We start from the raw sequence: 8921 nt of genomic DNA, 5'->3' as shown, positions 1-8921 counted from the left end.
GTAGAAGCCCCCTGAGGTGATAGGGGCGGCTTTATTATCCTCCTGTGGAAGCTGGAGGCCAGGAATGGAAGAGAGCCTACCCAAGGTCACCTGGTGTCGACATAAAGCTCAAGCTGGTCATTATGACTTCCTGTCACTGAACTACATAGTTTTAGAGCTGAAAGGAGCAGCAGGATGGTCCAAAAAGCACAGAACTTGCTCATCTGCAAAATGGGTAATGATCCCCACCCCACGTTGTGATTATTGTAGAAGTGACATGAAACTGTCGATCTGAGCGCCGCTGGTCAGAGTGCCCGGTGATTTGGGACCTTCTGGGCTCAGGCTCATCTCCTGCGCCACCTGCAAGCACCTCACAAAGATGGTGGTGAAGCTGTTTCTTACTTCAGTGCACAGCAGAATCAGTTGTGTTGCTTGTTTAAAAAGTAGATTTCTCCATTTATTCCAGCTATTGAACCAGAGCCTCCAGCCAAGAAGCCTAAGAGCCTGTCTTACAAAATCTGCACCTCACCCCACCCCAGGTGTGATTAGTGATGCACACTGACCCTGAGAACCCGAGAGGCAAGGTCAAACCGAGAATGGTTCAAGTCAGCTGAGGAAAGGAAGGTGGCAGAGAAGCCAAACACAAAGGGTATGGCTGCCCCATGAGAGATTCCGTGCTGTCACAGGAGGTGGGCAGGTTCCCCACCTCTGGGATTCCGAGGGACTTTGGAGGAAAAGCACAGGAGTGGAGCCTGGGTGGGAAGCACAGCGGGGAACCACAAGGGGGGTGTTCTGGGAAATGAGAGCCTTGTGGCAGTCTCATTCCTCCCCATGCTTTGTCCCTTCTGTGTTGATGGGATGATTAAGGGTCAGGAGGTTTCTTGCCAATGGGTTTCAGCTCTAAACAAGTTCACTATAGATTCAATGAGACTGAAAAAATGACAATGGAGCGTTCCCCAGTGGTAGGCCAGTCACTAAATCCTGTCCACTCAAGAGCGAGTCTGCATGCAGCAAGCCCGGTCTCTGCCTCTGGGTCCCCTTGCCCCTGGCAGCCGTCTCAGTCTCTGTCCTCAGCACTGCCACCACTCCAGTCTCTGCTCTCCTGCTGCTGTGCAGCCCTGCAGCCGTTCAGCAGCCCAGAGCACTGGGCGGGGCTCTTTACATAGAGTCAGTAACAATGTATTACCCACGTGTGTGCAATGAGCTTGTGGACCAGGGCCAAGCGAGAATCCTGGCCACAGGAACCTTCACTTGCTCCCAGGAGGTTACTATGAGCTTCTCCTTTCTCAAGTATTTTCCACCCCTGTCTGAAATCTCAATTAGGATACAGTTTCTCAGGGTTCAAGGCTCACCACCTTCAGGGTCACCTGGGAGCCTATCAAGACTACAGACTTCTGAACCCACCCAGACTCTGTATTGTAACAAATACTGCAGGTGAATGGTTGTGTCTAATAAAGTTTCAGAGCCACTGAAATACAAATCTGTCTTGGAGACTGAAAGGGATAGAGGGAATAGATGAAAGAAAAAGAGGGGATGTGAACTCAACAGTCCAAGCAGGTTTATTGCCAAACCTGAGAGGGACCCCCCTTTTCCAGCCAGCAGAACAAAGGAAAAGGGGTGTCTAACAGGTCAAGAGGCTTTTTATGGCCAGGGTTCTTGGCGGGCTCTTTGAGGGGAGGTGTCGGGAAAGGTGGGCTTGTGGCCTGCTGACGTGTCCTCTGGAGAATGCTTGTAGCCTAGGTAATATGACACCCAGGTCTCTCTGTGATGGTAGGTGGACTTATTCAAAAGGCGGTGCTCAGGTTCGGATTGTATCAGAGACAAGCACACCCATCACAGGAAGGAAAAAGTGATGAGCAGAACTGTGGGCTGACTTGCCGCCCTGCACTGGAGGGTGTGTGGTCGGAGAGCAGTCTGATTAAAGGGATGTGCCCCCTGGCAACTGGGTTTTGACGGGGAGATGAGCAGTGAAAGTAGATTTCAGTGTGGAGTCAGGTGGGGCAGCACTGCAGTGCGAAGCTTTGCTGGACTCACATGATTTGAAGGTCTTAGACTTCTCTTGGAAGGTGAGGGTCCTGGAGTTGGGGAGCCGGCAGAGCTCAACAACAGAAGGTGGGCCAGCTGCAAAGACGGGCCCTCATTAACATTTTTCTGGTGCTGACCCCAGAGGTCAGATGCAGTTTTCACTGAGTTGTTATCTGTGGGTATCTGGTCTTGTGCTTTCACCCAGACTCCTCCTTCTAGAAGTGGTAAGGCTCAGAGGAAAGGCAAGTCAACTGAGGGGATGCCAGCCCTACAAGCTGGTAGGGGGGCATTTTAGATCACAGTGATGGGGACAGAAGGATAATTTTCCCTCTACCCTTCTAGGTTCTCTGCTGAGAACTCTGTAACAAGAGACACATTAACAAGGGAAGACAAACAAGTTTATTAACATGTATACCTCATGTTTTCATGGGACATCACCAAGAAAAATGAGTAACTCAAAGAGGAGGCTTAGATTTCAGACTTCAGTACCATCTTCAACTTAACACAGTAGACAGAAAGGTGTTGGTGAGGCTGTTAACGGGGAGGTAAACAGGAGTAAGGTTTATTATGCAGATTTACATGAGTGTCTCTTCATTAATAAGATTCTCAGGACTTAGAGCATACTTTTCTTCCTGGTACAGAGAGGGAGACACCCTTACAAATGGAGATTTCCTTTATAAATGTCAATTTCCCTTAAAAAAGATAGCTAAGACTGTTTTCCAAGCTTCTCCTGTGCTTGCTGTTTCTCAAAATAATCAGCTTGGAATAATCCGTATGAGGAAGAGGCATGTTTTGGGCTGGCCTACCCTGCCACTATTCATTGACCTTTTGGGAGAAACCACACCCAGTAACCACCTCTGATGTTTTCCAAACAGCTATACCTGGAGGTGAGGAGTCATCAGAAAGCTACCAGCACACCTGGAGGCTCTTTGCAACCAATTTTCCTAGGCTGTTGCTCATTCAAAGGCAAATTCCAAACGCCACTGCCTTTTCTTGTTTCTGTTCCTCGTTTCCACTGATGCACTGCACCGTTCACGGTTTCCCGCTACCAGATGTGGGACAGGTGCCACAGACTTGGAGAAAAAGGGGAATGGGTCTTTGTTCTAGGGGAGCTGGTGGCTTTTGCTTGTCCAAGGTGGTAAGGCTCCAGCTTAAATTCAAGCAGCCCATGCAGTAGAGATTCACTCCCACCCACCTTTTTGCTCTAATACTGTATTGTATTTCAAAACAGTTGTTCTGCCCTCCCGGTGACTTCCTAACCAGGGCTGAAAACAGTGGCTGCCTCCATCCTTAGACCTGCTCTGGCAATGAAATGTGATACAGAAGACCCCCCTCCCAGGGAGCCCAGCCTGCCCTTGCTTGTGCTTACATTCTTTTCTGACACCCTTCCTGCAGGGGCTGAGGGGTTCTTGAACCCCCGCTAGGGCCAGGGCCAGGGCCAAGGTCTGACCTGACTGGCTGCCCCCTCAGCCAACCGTTGATGGCGCTTTGCTGCAAAAAGGGCCTGCTGCCAGGGAAGGGACTCGGAGAGCGTGCATAGTCACTCAGACCATGTGCACAGCACAGGGGCTTGGGATACCTGGCTTCAGGTCTCAGCCTGGCTGCTGAGGGGCTGACTGTGTCGCTGTGGAGCTGTCTATTCACCTCTCAAGCTGTTTTTTGCCCACATGTCAATAGCTAATGCCTACTGTGTACTAGGGACTGTTATAAGTTACATAGTAACTCTTTCGTCCCTCTGAACTGTCAATAAGGTGGATACAGTTATTCTGGCTGCTTATCAGTAAGGGAAGGCAGGGAGGCTGAAGCAGCTTATTCAAGATTAGTAGCTGGTAAGTGAGAGTTGGCTCCAGAACTTTCTTCTTTTTTTTTTTTTATTTTGTCATCATTAATCTACAATTACATGAAGAACATTATGTTTACTAGGCTCCCCCCTTCACCAAGTCCCCCCCCAACCCCATTACAGTCACTGTCCATCAGCATAGTAAGACGCTGTAGAATCACTACTTGTCTTCTCCGTGTTGCACAGCCCTCCCCATGCCCCCCCCCTATATTATACAAGCTAATCGTAATGCCCCGTTTTTTTTTCTCCACCCTTATCCCTCCCTTCCCACCCATCCTCCCTAATTCCTTTCCCTTTGGTAACTGTTAGTCCATTCTTGGGTTCTGTGAGTCTGCTGCTGTTTTGTTCCTTCAGTTTTTCTTTGTTCTTATACTCCACATATGAGTGAAATCATTTGGTACTTGTCTTTCTCCGCCTGGCTTATTTCACTGAGCATAATACCCTCTAGCTCCATCCATGTTGTTGCAAATGGTAGGATTTGTTTTCTTCTTATAGCTGAATAATATTCCATTGTATATATGTACCACATCTTCTTTATCCATTCATCTACTGATGGACACTTAGGTTGCTTCCATTTCTTGGCTATTGTAAATAGTGCTGCGATAAACACAGGGGTGCATCTGTCTTTTTCAAACTGGGCTGCTGCAATCTTAGGGTAAATTCCTAGGAGTGGAATTCCTGGGTCAAATGGTATTTCTATTTTGAGCATTTTGAGGAACCTCCATACTGCTTTCCACAATGGTTGAACTAATTTACATTCCCACCAGCAGTGTAGGAGGGTTCCCCTTTCTCCACACCCTCGCCAACATTTGTTGTTGTTTGTCTTTTGGATGGTGGCCATCCTTACTGTTGTGAGGTGATACCTCATTGTAGTTTTAATTTGCATTTCTCTGATGACTAGCGATGTGGAGCATCTTTTCATGTGTCTGTTGGCCATCTGAATTTCCCAGAACTTTCTTAACTATGCTACATGCTGCTTTTGTTGGGATAGGAGGAAGTATATTCGCTATCTCATGCTGATAACAACTTAGGAAATTTAGTGGCATAAAGCAATAAACATGTGTTATGACACACAGTTTCTGTGGGTTGGGAATGAGCAAGTGGAGTAACTGGGGGGTCTGGCTTGGAGTCTCTCATGAAGCTGCAGCCAAGGTGTTGGCCGGGGCTGCACCCATTTGAAGGCTGGACTGGGCTGGAGGATCGGCTTCCATGATGGCGCCCTCCGTGGAGCTGGCTGTTGGCTGGAGGCCTCAGTTCCTCACTACATAGATTTCTTCATAAGTTGAAGGCAAGGCAGAAACAGAAATGTAGTAACCTAGCCATGCGAGGCCCATGCTGTCACTTCCATAATACCCTATTGACTTTTCAGTGTAGAGGGGACGTCACAGAGAGGCGAACACCAAATACCTGGAGGGGGGACCACTGGGGCCCTCTTGGCGGCTGGCTATCACAGACTAGCAGAGCAGCTGACAGCATAGTTGGGAGGGTCAAATCACAGAACAAAGGTAGACGTGCTGTGTGAGTTTGTTAAGGCTGCTGTACCATAAACTGGGTGGCTTAAAGTCAGAGGAATGTACTGTCTCACAGTCTGGAAGCCAGAGGTCCAAAATCCGGATGTCAGCAGGCCCTGCCCCCTCTGAAGGCTTGAGGGAAGCCCTTTCTTGAGTCTTCCAGCTGGCTGCTGGCAACCCTTGGCGTTTTTCAGAATGCAGCTGTATTGCTCCAATCTGAGTGTCACTGTCACCTGGCCTTCTTCCTGTGTGTCTGTGTCTCTTTACATAGCTTCCTATAAGGACACTGGTCATATTGGACTTGGGGCCCGCCCTACTCCAGTATGATCTCAGCTCGATTACAATGGCAAAGACCCTATTTCCAAATAAGGCCACATTCACAGCTTCTGGGGGTTAGGGCTTCAGCATATCTGGGAGAGGAGGGGCACAAGTCAACTCACAATACTTGCTATGTGACGTGTCAAACACAGTAAACATAGGAGCTCATATCATTTTTCATCACAGGGTGCTGGCAGAAGTCTTGACAATGGAAGCTGATGGCTAGAATGGCCCGTCTGGCCCACGCACTGTCATCATGATGGCAGCACAGGCGGGCAGCCCGTTAGGTCACCTGGAAAGTCTTGATGTCTTGGCCATTTTCCCAAGCCCAGGCTGCTCTCTCTCACCGGAACTTCCTCACCTTTTCAATGGCTTCTGGATCCTAGCCACAGAATCTGTCTCGATCAAATTCTTCCTTGAACACTCCATTCCCCCGAGGCGGATTCTGCTCCAGAACTTTCTCACCTGGCTGCCCTAAACATCTCCATGGCCCATGTTGCTCTCCCTGTTGCCTAAGCCACTGTTTCGCTAAAAGTTGTTTTTTGGCAGCATCCTGGCACCTCTCCAAGAAATACCACTCAGCCCCTTGTTCCTGGCGCTCACTAACTCCTCAGCCACCCCAGGCACTCAGTGAGGTGTGCCAGAAAAATACCAGTTGGAAAGTGGCTTCCCATCCCAGTTCTGCCTCCAGTTAGCTGGGTGACCTCCAGCAAGTTCCTTCTCCTCTTCCTACTGTGGCTTCCTAATTTGTCAGGCTCGTTTCCACAGATACTCCCAAAGTGCCAGGCACGGAGTACAAAGGAAACTGAGTCACAGTCCCTGCCCAGAACACTCATAATCTAATCAGCGAAACTAACGTCAGCCAGCCACTGAGATACGTGTTGGTAGCAGTTTCATGAGAAGCACATAGGTGCCAAGGGAACAGCAAAATCTCCGGGGGTGGAGGGACTCCAAGCTAGCTGGGAAAGTGGGGCGGAGAGCCAGGCAAGAAGGAGCCAAGAGGTGAGGCTTAGGCTGGGCCAGGAACCATGCATAGGAATTCAGAGGTGGGAGGACAGGGGCTGTAAGCAGAGGGATAGAAGGAAAGAAGCCTGGGTCTTAACAGGTTCAGAAAGTAACAACGCGGTGTGGCTTCTGAAAGGGACCACGGAGGGTGAGGGGGCTGGAGGCTGGCAATGAGGGTGGGGCAAGACCACAGAGGCCTCCACCCAGGCCCAGAAGGAAAGACTCCTGGGACCCAGTGTTGGGGTGCAGATGAGAGAGGACAGGGAGCTTATGGCACTGAGGGTGGAGAGGAGAAGTCAGATGCAAGGCCTTTTCTAAGGTGGAGTCAGAACCCTTAGACGTGATGTCTGAATGGCTGTGAAGGGTGGAGGCAGGCGAGGCATCTCCGGGGCCGGGCCGAGACCATTGCAGGTCAATGCGGATGCCACAAACAGCAGCTGTCAGCCTGCAGCCCCTTCATCCAGCTCTGTTGCCCCTGCAGATGTCTGTGCTGCTCTGGTCATGCCAACTCCAGATGGATGGTGATTTAATCCTAAATCCACATGAGATTTTCAGGGAAGGATTTTGGGGCCACACTCTGCCAAAAAGTTGAATTGTGAAAATTGCAAAGAGATAATCTGAACTCTAGGGTCAAGAAACGGACACCCTCAATGGGTTGTTCCTACATTAGCTTAGTTTTGTTTTATGTGGACTTTTCTGCATGGAACTGCAGCAGGTAGACAGCATGCCCCATGGCAAGACCCTCCTCTCTGCTTCTTACCCTGACCCTTCTGTCTGCTCTGGGCCTTGCTCGAGCTGTGGCAAAGGAGTCCTGATCACAGGACTTCTGTCTCTTGCTCCCCTAGGAGCACTTCTGTGTGTCATTTCTGCATCTGATGTAGGAGTCATAGAACACAGCTGCTGTCATGACAGCAGTGGGTCCTGAACTGCCTCTAGTCCCCTAGGGCTGCCAAAACAAACTACCACAAACTCGGTGGCTTAAAATGACGGAAATTTACTCTCACAGTTCAGGAAGCTAGCAGTCCAAAATCACCATGTCAGCAGGGTCCCACTCCCTCTGCAGGCCATAAGCAGAGAAGCCTTCCTTGGCTTTTATAGCTTCTGGTGGCACCAAGAGATCCTTGGCTTGTAGCCACATCTTTCCAATCTCTGACTTCACAGGGCGTTTTCTCTGTGTCTTTGTGTCTTCCGTATCTTATAAGGACACTTATAATTAGATATAAAGCCACCCCAATCCCAGATGATCTCATCTCAAGTTCCTTACCGTAATGATATCTGCAAAGACCCTCATTCTAATCCTGAAGTTCTAGGTTAACATACTGATTTTAGGGGGCAAAGGAGAGACATCATTCAACCCACTAACCCCCCAACTCTGTTCCAGCTGTCTATTGCTAGGCAACACATAACCCCAAAAGTTAGTGACTTCAAACAGCGAACACCATTTTCTTATCTCTCCTGGTTTCTTTGAGTTAGATATTTGGGAAGGGCGGGGTTGGGCGGTTCTGGCAGCGCCCTGTCTGTCTTCCACAAATGCAGTTGGGCAGAGGATGGTGCTGGACCAGCAAGGAGCTGAGCCAGCTGGGGGCCGACTCTTCCTGTGGCCTCAGGGGCCCTCCATGTGGCCTCCCTAGTGGCTGGGCTCCGGCTTCCTCTCAGCATGGCAGCCCTGGAGGTCAGACTGCTTCGTGGAAAGCAAGGCAGAGAGCTTGCATTTTGTGATCTAACTTCCAGAATCACGGAGGGTCAAGTCCACTGCGCTCTATTATTCAAGACGGTCCCAAAAGCCTGGCCCTCCCCTAACATCCCTCTGTGGTTAGTACGTCTCCCTTTACAGGTGCAGAGATGAAGGCTCAGCAAAGTCAGTAACTGCCAAGTTATTATAAGTAAGACTAGAGCCACACCCAGCCCAGGAGGGTGTCTTCTAGGCCCATCACTACAACACATACTTACCACGTGCAGTCAGGTTCTCTTCCCCAGTTCTCTGTTCCTGGGGAAATGGGCCTGACTGAGCCTTAAACTGCTATCTGGGAGGAGTTGGGGACAACAGGGATGCAGTGTGAAGGAGGCCCGTGGACAGGGCGCCAGGTGACCTGGCTTCTAGCCCTGGCCCCACCACTCCTATTTGTGTGGTCTTGGGTGATTTCCTGCTCTGTAACAAAGGAAATGAGGCTTGCCCTGCTGCGTCATGGCTGTCACGGGTGACACGCGGCTCAGTATATGAGAGTGCTTGCTAAGCTATTTAA

The 8921-nt window shown here is 49.9% G+C and overlaps 1 long non-coding RNA gene across 1 annotated transcript in view; it reads left to right on the top strand.

The window, feature by feature from the left end:
* LOC118968183 (uncharacterized) overlaps positions 1-8921 on the top strand; it is a 31911-nt gene that overhangs the window by 6347 nt on the left and 16643 nt on the right. The window lies entirely within an intron of this gene.

The sequence above is a fragment of the Manis javanica genome, chromosome 4 (genome assembly GCF_040802235.1).
Source record: "Manis javanica isolate MJ-LG chromosome 4, MJ_LKY, whole genome shotgun sequence".
NCBI classification, from domain to species: domain Eukaryota; kingdom Metazoa; phylum Chordata; class Mammalia; order Pholidota; family Manidae; genus Manis; species Manis javanica.
Note: the sequence above shows the minus strand (reverse complement) of the source record. Positions and strands in the feature narration are given on the sequence as shown.